This window comes from Coenobita brevimanus, chromosome 72, assembly GCF_032717465.1.
Source record: "Coenobita brevimanus isolate Jiangsu-jjx chromosome 72, ASM3271746v2, whole genome shotgun sequence".
Taxonomy (NCBI): domain Eukaryota; kingdom Metazoa; phylum Arthropoda; class Malacostraca; order Decapoda; family Coenobitidae; genus Coenobita; species Coenobita brevimanus.
This window is the reverse complement of record NC_137025.1, coordinates 20,306,715-20,321,636: the sequence shown is the minus strand read 5'-3', so window position 1 is coordinate 20,321,636 and position 14,922 is coordinate 20,306,715. Positions and strand designations below refer to the sequence as shown.

The following is a 14,922-nucleotide window of genomic DNA, read 5'->3' as shown; positions in this document are numbered from 1 at the left end:
GAAATCAGCTTGAGATGTAACTCCCAGTTAACCTGCCCTGTCCCGACCGATTTTCCACCATTGACTACCCCCAATCCCGACCAATTTTGGAAAAAAAAAAAAAAATTTCGCTCAAACCTCCGCTTTTGGTGAGAAACATTGAAAATTCATAGAGAAATCGCTCAGCTGAGGTTTAAAATACTCGATACAGGTAGCAGTACTCGTTACCTTACTGGGTTTTCTATCAGGCTGGCTCCAAAGAAAACGAGTTCTATGGAAGGGTAACTATTCCACACCACTCATAACCGGTATTTATTTATTTATTTATTTGGTACGAATTTATATGTAGTACGAGAGTATATTGGTTTTCAAACAGTAATATAGGCAGTATAAGTATTGCTTCACTCACTAACACATCCACATACCTGACCTTTATTGGCGACATTACCTGATCATCATTTCTGACTGTTTCTTCCTCTAATGCCACGTAAACTTTGTCCTCCACATTGTCATCGACTGGAGAATCACTCTGGCCCTGAATGTCTTTATTGGCCAGGTCACTGGTAACAGATGAATTGCCGAGACAATGGCATGTGGGGGGGGGGGAGGTCATGCGGGGTAAGGCATTGTCCCAGCCTGGCATCTTGTAGAGGAAGGTGTCCCGTGTATACATACCAAAAATCACGCGCAAAAATTGAAAATTGTGCAAATTATGAATCTTGCAATTATGCGACGTACCGGTACGTCGACGGGTCTAGCTGTGATAAAACATTGCGACGTACCCATACGTCAATGGGACGCCTCTAGTTAAGAATGACGGGTAGGCTGAGGGGTTGGGTAGAGGTATGGGGGAAGGTCAAGAACTGGGGTAGTGGTGGGTGGAGCTCGTTTCGTCCCTCCCCCCTTCCCTGGGTATACAGGGATAGGAAGGGGGCACCCCTGGGCAGATATTAGTTATCATAAGTGTAGTGTGCATATGTCTAATGTTTTCAGAGGTCCTTCCCAACAGTCCGAAAAAAGAAAAAAACTATAGTCCGAATGACTCTCGGTCCCGACATTCAGATTTCAGGACTTTTACTGTAGTTTGAATACACAGTTTAGGCTCAAAATGAAGCTTATGTATCCTGCTATGTTCCCACAAATATACAACAAATTAGTACTCATAGCATGAGCACTGGCTTTTTTTATTCTCAAAAAAAAAAAAAAAAAAAAAAAAAAAAAAAAGCATTTCTTACAAAAAGCTAGGCATGAAGGTTTGTGCAGACCCTCAATCTAGGCATGCTTTTAGGATAAATTTTGCCTATTTTCATTTCAGGTAGAATGGGGAGGCGTGAAACTACTGTCTGCAAGAGGATTTAACCCGCCCCGTCCCGACGACGTATGGGTACGTCACCACGATTTGCATTTGCCAGTCCCGGCGACGTACCAGTACGTCGTGCAATTGCAAGGTACCTAATTTGCACAATTTTCAATTTTCGCACGTGATTTTTCGTATGTAAACACGGGACACCTTCCTCTATTCCTGTACAAGATACCAAGCAGGGACAATGCCTTACACAGCATAACCTCCCCCCTCCCCCCCTCATGCCATTGTCTTGGCAAAGGACCTGTTACCAGTGACCTGGCTAGTAAAGTTATTCAGGGCCAGAGTGATTCCCCAATCGATGACAATGTGGAGGACAATGTTTACATAGCATTAGAAGAAGAAACAGCCAGAAATAATGATCAGGTAGTGTGGCAAAAATAGGTCAGGTATGGTGATTAGTTAGTGAGTGAAACAATGCTTATAATGCCTTTATTACTGCTTGAAAACCAATATACTGTCATACTACATATACATTCGTACCAAGTAAATAAATAAATACCGTTTATGAGTGGATAAAATAGTTACCCTCCCATAGAACTCGTTTTCTTTGGTGCCAGCATGTTAGAAAACTCACTCAGGTAAGGAGGAACTCCTACCTGGATTGGGCACTTTAAACCTCAGGTGAGCGATTTCTCTATGAATTTTCGATGTTTCTCACCAAAAGCGAAGGTTTTAGCCAAAAAAAAAAAAATCGAAAATACCTCGGGACTGGGGGATGTCGGAGGTGCGGAAAGCCTCGGGACGTGACGGGTTAATGACCTGCCATAATTCATGGGAATGGGAAGTGGGTGCATCCTGATTGGTATGGTACAGACAGTAAAACCAATTAACATGCACATTTTTCAGATTCGTGCTAGAAGGCTATAACTTACAGGAAGTACAATTTCAGTCTCATCCCTACTGCTGATATATAGTGGTGCATCTCCTTTGAACTGTTTCTGACTAAAGCAATTTAGGGAACCACAACACCAATCAGCACGCCTGTCTGCTCCCAATAGGATGCAAGCATAACCCAATCAGGACGTGAATCCAAATGCTGCATTATGCAAAGTGTCTTAACCGGTTAACAGAGATTAATTCAAATATTTTCTTTATTTATTTGTGTATGCTAACTTTTCATCTCTTCCAGCACTGACATTAGTTTCAGGACCATAGTCTAGTTTAATAGTTGCCTATATGGCCTACCCAATAACGGACAGGCCTACAAAGGATGGCCATATTTCTCAGAAGAGAAAGCACCCATGATGTAAAAGGGTCCACGCAGTTACCAAGATATGGCAAGACTGCATCCCCCTCAGATGTGCGCGTCCCCACAGAAGCAGTCAGACATGTTAGTGTGAACAATTGTGGTAATATGAACAGTGGTACATAATGTATACATACTTAAAATTATAACTCTGGAGATGTAAGTTAAAAATGTTATATACTGTATACAGTAAACTCCCAATTATCCATCTCGGCACTTCCCAGCATATGACATTATTTGGCGTAGCCAATGACTTGATTAAAATGGTAACCGGCAGAAAGCATAAAATCTTTGACATTACTGTACTCAGCATGAAGGACCCTTTCTTCTGGCTAAAAGTATATTATTATCCTGCATGAGACAGTTGTCATCAAACATCCAGCCACAACAACAAAAAAAAGATAAAAAAGAAATAAAATACACAAAATGAATGGGGTTATACTGAACATGTACTGTATTATGAATGGAGTGGAGTGTTGAGGGAGGGAAGACTGCCGGTTGGTGGGCCTAGCAGCTCATGGGGTGTTTGGTGGTGGGTAGGGATGGGAGATGTAGTGGTTGGGAATAGAAGAGTTCTGACTGGCTAAGGCAGGGGAGGGAGAATTCTAAGGTAGAGTTTCCTTTGGCTGGCAGCAGGAAGGTAGATGTTCTCTTACTTTCCATTATATACCTCCACCACTATGGTGTCAATATTCAAATGACCCTACACTGCACCCTATGTCTCATCCAAAACAATATTATTATTAAATGGCAACATTGCAATGGGTTTCCCTTCAAAATCTGGCTGGCCTTCTATAGTCGCGGCACGCGACTCTGAGGTTGTCATTATTGTACCCTGGCAACCTACCTATCAACAGTGCATCTGATTTCGTGGACAATGTGTTACGTGTGTGATTCATGTATAATATGTTCATGTATAATAATATTCGTGTAAAATAATTTCATCTACAATAATATGATTCATGTATAATGATATGAAATTGGATGCACTGTAGACAGGTAGGCTGCCAGGGAACCATAATGACAACCTTAGAGTTGTGTGTCACGACTATAGTGCTGCTGTGGCTTTCTGACATGTCGTACTGCAGCCCCCCTTCCCCCTCTCCTCCCTGGTAGGTACAACTTAAGTGTTCTGAAGTGTACATTACTGCACTGTATAACTGACTGTTGGATTCTGCTAAGGCACCAATGAAAGTGTATTGGAAAGAAAAGTCGATTCAGTTGTTACTAAACAAGAAGAGTTGATAAAAATGTGTTTTATTTCACTAAGGAAAATAATCATGTATCAAAGGAATCATTAACACAATGCAGTATATAAAATCATCAAGACAACTGTTTCTTTCCAAGTGAAGTTTGTCCTTGCTACTAAGAGACAAAAGTTTTGCTGTGTTCTGTGTGGCAGGGTCAACTGCTAGAATTTTGATAAAAGAAAACACAGTATGGTGTAAACAGTACAGTACAGTAGTGAAGCAGGCTTCATTTTATTTATTTTTTTTGATGTTTTGATTGGATATTTTGGGCATTATTGTACAGTATTCTCCAATAATGTCTATATCACCAATACCATCATCATCATCATCGTCACCACCATCAACATAAAATATGTTTCTGTACATAAGATTACAGTGTACTTCAGAGTACATACATTATACCATACTAAATATTTCAGTACTGTATTGGGAATGTCTTTTAGCTAATTTTTGTCTGCTGTTACAAGAACAAAACATGAGCCTCTCTGCCCACCTGTTCTCAGCCGCAAGCCAATGAAAGCGACCTTGATGTGCCACCACTTCACTCACTTACCTCTCACCACCACCCAGCCCATACGGAATTTGATGCGAGTAAGATTACATTGTTTGTTTTTTTTAGCTGTTCAGCTCCATTTATGAATGTTTTACAGGATGTTAAACCAGAGAGTAGCCCACTTTTTAAGGGTTAAATGCCAAGACCTTTAATTTTTCTTGTTTTTTCCTTTCATATAAAATAACCATGTTACAAAAGCAGTGATGAGAAATAGGGAGGTGAGTATGGAAGTTAAGAAGTCACTAAATGATGGTATTGTGATCCCTACCCTGACGTATGGAAGCGAGGCGTGGACCTTGCAAGAGGGGAACAAGTCAAGAGTGAAAGCAGTGGAAATGAGTTACTTGAGAGGAGCATGTGGAGTGACGTGGAGGGACAGGTTGACGAATGAAGAAATGAAGGAACGTTGTGGGGTAGATGTGGATGTGGTTGAAAAGATTAGGAGAAATACACTGAGGTGGTTTGGACATGTGGAGAGAATGGAGAATGAAAGACTGATTAAAAGGGTGTATGTAGGTGAGGTGGAGGGAGGGAGAGGGAGGGGTAGACCGAGGATGAGGTGGAGGGATGGAGTTGAGAGGTATATGAGGGAGGGGGGGGTGAGTTGGGGGGAGGGGAGTCAAATGGTGGGTGACAGAGTGACTTGGAGGCGTTTTGTCTGCGGCCACCCTTTGCGGGATTAGGGCGTCGGGCTATAGATAGATAGATAGACAAAAGCAATCTGCTAAGAAACTTTATACACCAAAACAGTCATGAGAAACAGGCTTATAACATATATGTAGGACAACATGAAATCTGAAATAAAGGGGATTTAAATGGCCCTGCGTACTGTTAGGTTACGGGGGCATGCTGTTAAGAAAAAAAAAAAAAAACAGCATGCACCAACTTTTAAAAATTCCCCCACAAAAAATTATTGATGTATTTTAGTTTCCATTCTAAATGCTGAAGAATTAACATTCCTTAATACTATATACTGAGCCTATAACTTATAATCTAGACTTTACTAAGTTCTGCTGATGAACTGTTAAAGAAAACATTGATTTGTGCGTGCTAACTGACGACTTTACCCAAATGGGGGAAAAGCTAGATGATACATCCTACTGTATGATTCATTACAGTACTGGCGAGGTAATACTGGCAACTTTTTATATATTTTTTTTTTTTTTTTTTTTTTGCAACAACAAAGGAATATTTTCCAAATGTTTTTTCCTAATAATGACAGTGTTCCTAATGATGAAAGACTTACTTTGAAACCAACTATGAGTTCACTGTTTCAGACTCCTGACTGAAAAAAAGAAACACAAGACATTCCGAACACTGAAAATTGTATTAAGAATATATTTGTGTGTAGCACCCGTACAGCCCACTTGGATCAAACCTGTATACCACCTGCACACTGTGGATTCTATAAGGTACCTTTTGCCCATAAACAGTTAGGTGGTATCTGGAAATAACAAACTTATTAGTCTTGTTCCAAGGTGGGGTAATATCAATGTACCTGGCAGGGTAATAACAGTACAGTATCGGTTTCATTAATAGACTTTGCCAGTGGGAATTAGGGAATTTCATTAACCTCTGAAGTACTATTATGATCGATCGATCCTTTTCCAGAATTTCACTAGATGCCGAATGTGATCGATAGAGGGACCTTGTAAAAAACTGTGGATACTAGGCTTTGGCCCGATTGTGACATCAATGCAAACCAATGAAAACTAAGTCCTGAGTAGGGAGGGGAGAGGATCTGGGCCCCTACCCATGATGGAGGGAGGGGTGATTCCCCCAAAGCCCTCTCGCCACCCTACCTCAATACCTTTGTTCCCTCTCCCCCTCCCTTGCCTCTGACCGCCTCCTGCTCCCTCCCTCCCCATCCCCCATCACCCTCCATCACACTACCATGGTTCCCCCCCCTTTCCCCCTCTCTCTGCCTCCTTGGGGAGGATTATATCCCCCCTACCCACCCTGCAAACCCCTGTACTCCTTCTCTGCCTTTCCTCTTTGTCTTGTGGTGTCTGTCTCCCACCTCTATACTCTTGTATCATCCCTCCAGGCCTCTCCCCCCCACCCCCTGTAGTATGCCGTCCGCTTACCTCCCCCCCCACCTAGAGTACAATATGTCATTGTTACTATACATGTCGCGTGTTTTCATTCAGTACCAGATTATTGTTCGTGTACTTGCATACACCAATGCACGAAACATAGAATGTAAGTTTTTTTTTTTTTTTTTTTTTTTTTTTTTTAATGAATTTTCATGTTTTTTGCATGTTTTTTTGGGGGAATTGTGTATTTATGTGTTTGTCTTTCTCTTACATCATTATCATTATGCTTTAGCTTTTTTTTCCCCATGAAATTCTTACAGCCACTTGATTTGACAGCTCTGTGGGGAGGGGATGGGGGGAAGGGGTGAGGGGAGAGGGGATGGTGGAGTGTGTGAGTAACACCAAGAAAAAGATTTTGCATGCTTTGGCCCAATTTCTTTTTTATTTTGACAGCTGCACAGCTATGTGGGAAGGTGATGGGGGGAGGGAAGGTGGGGAGGGGAGAAGTGTTGGGGGGGAAGGGTGTTGGGAGTGAATGAGGAACACCGACATAATTATTGTGCATGCTACTGTTTGAAAAAAGAAAAAAAAAAGAAAAATGAGCTGGAAACTTCTGAAGGGTGGGGGTAGGGGGGGAGGGGGACAGTGAGGAGAGAAGGAAGAGAGGGGGATTGATGGGAGTGGGTGAGGAAGGTAATGGGAGGGAAGGAATGAGGGTGGGATAGGGTGGAACACATAGAAAACTGGAGTCACCTCGCCTGGAAGGGTAACTTTTTTCAACTTTGATAGGCTATAGCTCATGAACCATTTGGTCTAAAATGCTCTGGTTTGCTGCATAAGGTGTGTAAATTCAAGCTCTAAACCTTGGGCATAGAACTTTGTACTTCTGTAAGAGATGAAAAATCAGTCCCATACACAGGTTTTCAGGGAAGTTCAGTCGATCGAACTGCATATCCTAGAGGTTAAGTGCTTAGGAGTGATGATTACTAATCTGTATATGTATGAAAAGGACAAAATGATATGGCAATTATTGAATTAACAGGGAAGTAAGATAAGGAATCATTTGTATCTGTAGAAGTCTCTGAGGTCCAAAGCCAAGAAGACCAGAATGAAACCAGTCACACACAGGATAAACCACAAAAACAGAGAGTGAAAACTAAGGTGACTGAAGATCTGGAGTTCAAGGAGGTGTACTAGGACTATGTGCTGACATACTCAACTGCAGCAAGTGCCAGAGGCATACACACTACAAAGGACAGATTCTGAAGACCAATAAGGAAGGTGACAGGTACATATTGGTAGTGAAATACTGTAGAATTATAGAGACAAATAGCACCCAGGAAGGTCACATTACATTAAGCAGAGTCAGAAGAGAACACCACCCCACTGACAAAAACAGTACTGTGAGAAAACTGAGGGCATATTCTTCTGGTAAGAGTGGGAATGTGTTATCTGAGAATGAAATGAGGTCACAGATAATGTGGTGAACATACGGAAATTAAAAAAAAAAAAAAAAAATACAGTAGTGCTAAATGATTACTGCCAATTCATGTGCTGATGATGGTTAGGGAAAGTGTTTAGTTTTTATGGAAAAGGATGATTTAAAACACTGAAGCTGTGAAGTTTTGACCAGTGGATTTCTTACTGAATTACAGATTAATGATATGTAATATATGGCACTTTCCTCTCTTCCATCCTTCTTTCCTTCCATCCTCTTCTGTCTTTCTTTCCTTTGTTCTTTCCTTGTCCTTCTGCCTACGGGTGACTTTGCACTCCCTCTTCTGTCTTTCTTTCCTTCATTCTTTCCTTTTCCTTCTGCCTGTGGGTGACTCTACACTAAGTGACAAGCCAAATGGTTTCCTGTACACCAGGAAACCATTTACTACGCTGGGTGGTAACCATATAACCAAATATTGGCACCTGGTGGTTTACTGGTTAATTATTGCGCTCCAGTCGGATTGAGGCGGTGAAGGTTTGTATCCAAGGGGTGGTTGGGGTTGATTGCTCATGTGATGCCACTCAGGGATGAGTGAGGCTGGTCACTCTCATCTTAAATGTTGAGACCAACTGCCTAGCCCCTGGCTCCTACACTCCTCATGGGGCAACGTAGGATTGGATGATGGATGGATGGATGAATATATGGTACTTCAAGACTTACTGGCATAGTCTGTTTTCTATGCTTAAAGATTACTTGCATCCACTGTTTTTTCCCTATTCATGCATAAGAAAATGCTTTCTGAAATCTGTGAAATATACTGAGACCAGTTTCTTATTTTCGTTTAAGTTTAGGGGATAATTTAAAGATAATATGCAGTAATTAAATGTAGTAAATGAATTTATGAGGTGAAAGAGAGGGAGATTTTCCAGGCACTTGAGGATGCTCAAGTGAGTATATGTGGACTGACTGAGACCAAATGGTCAGGTGAGAGTATGAGACAGTGGGAGTACGGACTGGGTACAGTGCAGCCTCATTATACGGTGCCTCGTTGTGATAAATCGCTACATCGATAATTAAAAAGTTGTATCCTGTTTCAGTATTTTAAAAAATTAATTGCAATTTCTATCTATCTATCTATTGCCAGAAGCCATAATCCTGTAAGGGGTGGCCATCTGACTTTGAGTTATTTGTTTTACGGGGAGGTGCACTAACCCTCCACCAACCCACTTGTTGACACGTAGGGAGCATGTATGGTTTGGTTATATGGGTACAACCCAGTGTTGTAAATGGTTTCTTGGCTTACAGGAAACCATTTGGCTTATCACTCAATGTAAAGCCACCTGTAAAGAAAATAAGAAGCGACAGGAAAGATGGAAGAAATAGGAAGAGAGGAAGGCAGGCACAGAAAAGGAATGATAAAGACTAAGGAAGAAGTAGGCAACACTACATCAAGTGAGTGGATGATGGTCGCCACCACCTACCACTAATTCACTACGATATTTTCGACGGCCACCTCAAGGAATCTTGTGTGGACACGGTGACACACGCAAGCTAAAATGGCAGCCAAGCGTTTACACTGGCTGTGATCATTGCCTTTCGTTCCATTTTATTGCATGAAAGGACACTGAAACACCATTTTTATCACAAAATAACAATGCAAACAAATACTGGTGTGCAATATTAAGTGAAGTGATAGTTTTTGTAAGTGAAATACTGTACTGAATCTTGTGACTTGGAAATCGTGTCAACCTTATGTAACCATCAGTCTCATTTTTGGGCATCTACACAGCTGACTATGCCAAAATTTCCATCCAGTGTTTACATTAACCATGATCATTGTCTTTCATTATATTCTGTGTATGATTGGCCAAAGACCATCGCTATTGCCAAGTAACAGTGAAGGTACTAAACAAATAGTGCAGTGTGTGATTTTAAGTGAAGTGACACTGTATCTTTTTGTGTGGGGTGGTGGTCCAGGCCCTCCAACTGTCCCCCATCCTGGGGGGAAGGGGGGGACCTTTGGTGACAACTCGTATCAGCATAGGACAAACTACAGGTGGGTGGTAGAGCTTTTTTTGGTCATTTTAGGCTTCACAGTTGAGGTCACCTTCCCTAATCTCACTAAACCAATGTTATATCGACTTCATCATGCAAAGGTCTTCACTTGATGCAGCACTATCGCATTACGAGACTGCACTGTCTGGGTGCAGGAGTAGGTGAGAATGAAAGGGCAGGGAAGGGTGTACCGGTATGTACTGTTGGGTAAAAGAGATGAAAGGAGAATAGAAGAGAGTATGGATCAGTTGGTTCACAGATTGTGTGGGTAAGACTGAAAGTAGGAATACAAGCATCGGCAACTGTGTCTGGGTGCATATATGCTGACATAAGAAAGTGCAAGCTGTGTGAAAGATGACTTCTGGGCAAATGTAGATGCATGCATGCAAAAGTCTGAAAGGAGTGAGGGTGTGTTTGATTGGAGATATGAATGGAAAAGTAAGGAATGTGAAGGTGGATGGAGTTGCTAGTATCAGGACTCCATATTATAATTACAAATCATAATAGATAGATAGATAGATAAATAGATAGATAGACAGCTCTATGCGAGCCTGGGAATGAGAAATGAGCTTGCAAATTACACTGAGGAAAGCTGACGACAGTGGCCAGTAAGGAGATGATGCAGTTAGTTGTCAGCAATCCACCCGTGAACAAAGCCCTAGTGACCATACACACACATACACACATACTCACACACAGGCTTCTTAAACTTTCCATCCACAAGGAATACACGTGATACGTCTCCTGTTTCACCAAAATTTAGGAAAGAGAGCTCAGAAGGAGACAGGCCTTAGAACAGGCAGGTCAGAAGGAGAAAGGGCTTAGCAACTTGAGAGAGAGACTGAGAGAGCGAGACAGGGAGACAGTGACTCTGCTCAACTCACTCGTGAGTGAGAGACTTCTTAATATTTCCAAGACAAATAAAAATAGTCCCATACTATTCTTTACCTCTCCTGTCACTACATGACAAATGGGAAAGAAGATTATCCACTTACAAAGCTACTCCAGTATAATAACCGCTCGTCCACAAGTCTAATATATATATAACTCAACTACAAGTAACCACAAAGGAACTACAAAGTCATTTATGACACTAGTGTGAAGGGTGTGCCTGCAGAAGTGGATGAGAATGGTAGTGGTCTGGTGGACATTTGTGCAAGGAGGGGATTGGTGATTGCCATATTAAGCCAATACTCTCTTCAGGCACAAAATGATCCACAGGTATACATGGCAAGTGTTGAGAACGGTAGGTGGTTAGCTGGATGAATGGAAGGCAATGACTGAACATGTGTGTGTGGATAAGAAAATAAGATATGTGCTGGATGCAAGAGCATATAGAGGTTGGGAATGTGGACTCTGACCACCATTTAGTAATGGTGAATGTCAAGGTACAAATGCACTGGAAGAACAGAAGAAAAGAAAGGCAGGAGGAAGTGGAACATACAGAGAGTAGAAAAGTTGCAGGATAAAAAAAAAAACATATGTATATATATACTGTATATATATATATATATATATATATATATATATATATATATATATATATATTCATTTTCATTCACTGCCAGACGCCATGTATCCCAAACGGGGTGGTCAGGGGCTTAGAGTTAATTGTTTTACAGGGAGGGGCACTAATCCTCCACCAACCCCACTCGACACGTAGGGATGCCAACAGCATCTGGTGTTCCCAGGCGGTCACCCATCCAAGTACTAACCAGACCCAACGTTGCTTAACTTCGCTGATCGGATGGGAAGCGGTATATATACAGTAGAACCTCTTTAATCCGGACCCCTTTAATCCGGATTTCTGTTAATCCGGACAAAATTTAAAAATAATAAGCTCCAAAAATATGTTGAAAGTAATTCTAAAGTCATTTTCAGTATCGACGCGGAAAGCGATTGTCATTCGTTTAGTCTCGGATCATGCTAGGTTGCAACATGGGCGCCTGTTTAAACACACGCTAGCATTCGTTCCATCAACTAGTTCACCAACCATTTATATTTTTACGCTGAATTTCAAAAGTTAATCCTCCTTACCATGCCCCTTAATGCAAGTGTAGCTTCTGTAATGAATAAAGGTGTTAAAAGTAGGAATTTGCTTACACAAAAATGGGTCAGAATATTCTGCAGTGTTTAGTGATTACTGTAGGTTATTTTTTGTACTTAAATGTGCTTTACTTGTACATCAAACATTAGCTTCTTGCCCATATGGGTGTTATCAATATGCCAAAGATGACAATGTATTTTTTGCCTACATAAGTTTTATTTTTATTCCAAATATTACAGTTAATTAATTAATTTTTTTTTTTTGCCTACACTTACCACAATTTAAAATGTAGGCTAGTTTCTTAATTGTCATGGCCTTACCTGTAAATTATGCAATATAAAACTGTCGTACATGATTAGTTTTCTTATTTTAGTACTGGTATCCTTTCATCTTTTGCAGTTACGTAGGGTTGACATATGCCACATATGTTAATAATTAACAAACATACCATATGTAGATAGAGCTTGGTATGAACTGGAGATTACCCTGATGGTCCGGACAATCTGCTAATTCGGACAACCCTTCCCCCCATATAGTCCGAATGAGAGAGGTTCTACTGTATATATATATATATATATATATATATATATATATATATATATATATATATATACAGTATATATACACTCAATCCTTAAGTAACACGTGGTTGAGTAACACGTTTTTGTTCTAACGCGGTCAGCATAATGAGACAAGTCATGTCAACACGCGGAAAAACTCGAGCTCACGCGGGAAGTCAGCTGGCCTGGGGACGAAATTTGAAAGCCGCGCGCTATGACGTCACCCTCTAACCTCTGGGTACATTTCCTGGGCGCATATTTCAATTCTGTATGGGTATTTATCTCAGTACCACAGCCAGCCACCTCAGCCAAACAGCCCTAGTGAGATGGGATAGGTTAGGGTTGGTTAGGTTGCTGAAATTTTGCCTGGGAAGCACAGTGGGCATATTTTCGTGAAAAACCTATGGTTAGTTTTGAAACGAATGGGCAAGCGTTGTTCCTGGCTGAGGGTTCCTGGTGGTTTTTATGAATACGCATACAGAATGGAAATATGTTTTCTTGGCAAACTCAAGGCCGAACGGTTTGACGAAATTTATGGGTTTCGGCAATTTCAGGGGACAAAATGGAACAACAATGTATGCTAATCAGAAAAAAAAAAAAAAAAAAAAATCCTTGCGTTCTCGTAAGTTACAGTTCAGTTCCACATTCTTTGTTTGATTTCATGCTTCCCAACACATTTTGGACCAACAGGGCATATGGTTATCAGTCCTTTCTCATGCCTCATCTAGTTCTTACCCACAATTATCATGGATTTTGCAGTTTTAAGGAAAGAAATGGAACGAAAATGTTTGCTAATTAGAGGAAAAGTTACTCTTTCATTCATGTGTTATCGTAGCGTTCAGTTTCACATTCTTCGTTCGATTTATTGCTTCCCAACACTTCCAACTAACTGAGCATACTGTTATCAATCCTTTCTCATGCTTCACCTAGTTCCACCCCACACTCATAATGGGTTTCGCAGTTTTAGGGGGCGAAATGGAACGAAAATGTTTGCTAATTAGAAAAATATACTTTCATCTATGTGTTCTTGTTAGAGTTCAGTTCCACATTTTTCGTTCGGTTTCGTGCTTCCCAACACATTTAGGACCGACTGAGCATACGGCTATCAATTCCTTTCTCGCTTCTCACAGACTCTACCTCACAGTCATATGGGTTTCGAGTTTGAGGAGACGAAACTGAACGAAAATGTTTGCTAATCACACACACACACACACACACACACACACACACACACACACACACAAAATACTTCTGCTCGTGTAAGTGAGCATTCAGTTTCACATTCTTCGTTCTTCTTCCTGATAGTCTTATGTTTGTCGGATTACTTCTGGGAGGTAAATAAACGTTTCATACTAAATCTGTTTCCCTTGTCGTTTTAAGTTGTATTCCGCTGTCAACTTGTTTGACACATCAGGGTTACGGCGAAATTTGGGCCTGTCCTAACCTAAGTGTTTAAACTTGACCTAACCTAGCTTAACTATACCTTATAATTTAACCTAACCTAACGTAGCATCCAGTTGGGAAGTTGGGAGACGAAAATCACCTTTGAGTACATCAAGACAATCATGTTATGGCTTAAGGAACGTGATGATAAAAAGTGGGAAATTTTTCAGCAGGAAAAGGTAATTTACCACCCTGAAAATAGTCAGAAAAATACAGAAAACAAACTGGAGGAATATGAACTGAATTGGTAAGGTTCTTCCACTGCTTTAAGCGTACAAATACTAAAATGGCAAAAGAAAAAAAGAAAAACCATAGCATAAAAGAAAGCACCATCATAACGATTTGGAAGGACAGGGAGAAGATAAAGATCGTGCGTAGGAAGTGATGCAATCCTGGCAGCTGTGAAGGTTTATATGTTGTCCTGAAACTGACTGAGAAGCTTATAGGGCGTTATGTGGAGCGTCAGAGAAAGCAAACTCTCACTTTTACCCCTTTTTACCATCTTACCCCACGTATTTACCTCCACCTATACGCACCATCAGGTAAAACACTGAAAGAGATATAACTGTTGTAATTAAAAACATCAGTGGTATTAAAAATGGCTTTAACAAAAACAGAAGTTGGACTGGGTCAACACCACCTCCACTGAGTACCCTTTTGTTGATACGTAGCTCCACGGTATTTTACTCCTGCCCCCCCAACCCCTAAGTTGTTGTCAAAGTTTCGCCTTCTCGTATCATGTGGCCTTCGAGAGAGACGTTAGGCTGTATAGTTAGACTAAAATTTACGGGTCTGGCTGTTTTAGGGAAAAAATGGAGCGAAAATGTTTGCAGACCAGAAAAAAGGTACTCTTTCATCCATGTGTTCTCCTGAGTTAGCGTTCCGTTTCACATTCTTCGTTCGGTATCGTTCTTCCCAACACATTACTCTTCGTTCGGTATCGCTCTTC

General features: G+C 40.9%; 1 protein-coding gene and 1 pseudogene across 1 annotated transcript in view; both read right to left on the bottom strand.

Annotated features, from left to right (window-relative positions):
* LOC145407278 (mannose-P-dolichol utilization defect 1 protein homolog) overlaps positions 1-14,922 on the bottom strand; it is a 77,360-nt gene that overhangs the window by 40,660 nt on the left and 21,778 nt on the right. The window lies entirely within an intron of this gene.
* LOC145407313 (5S ribosomal RNA) lies at positions 11,590-11,708 on the bottom strand (annotated as a pseudogene).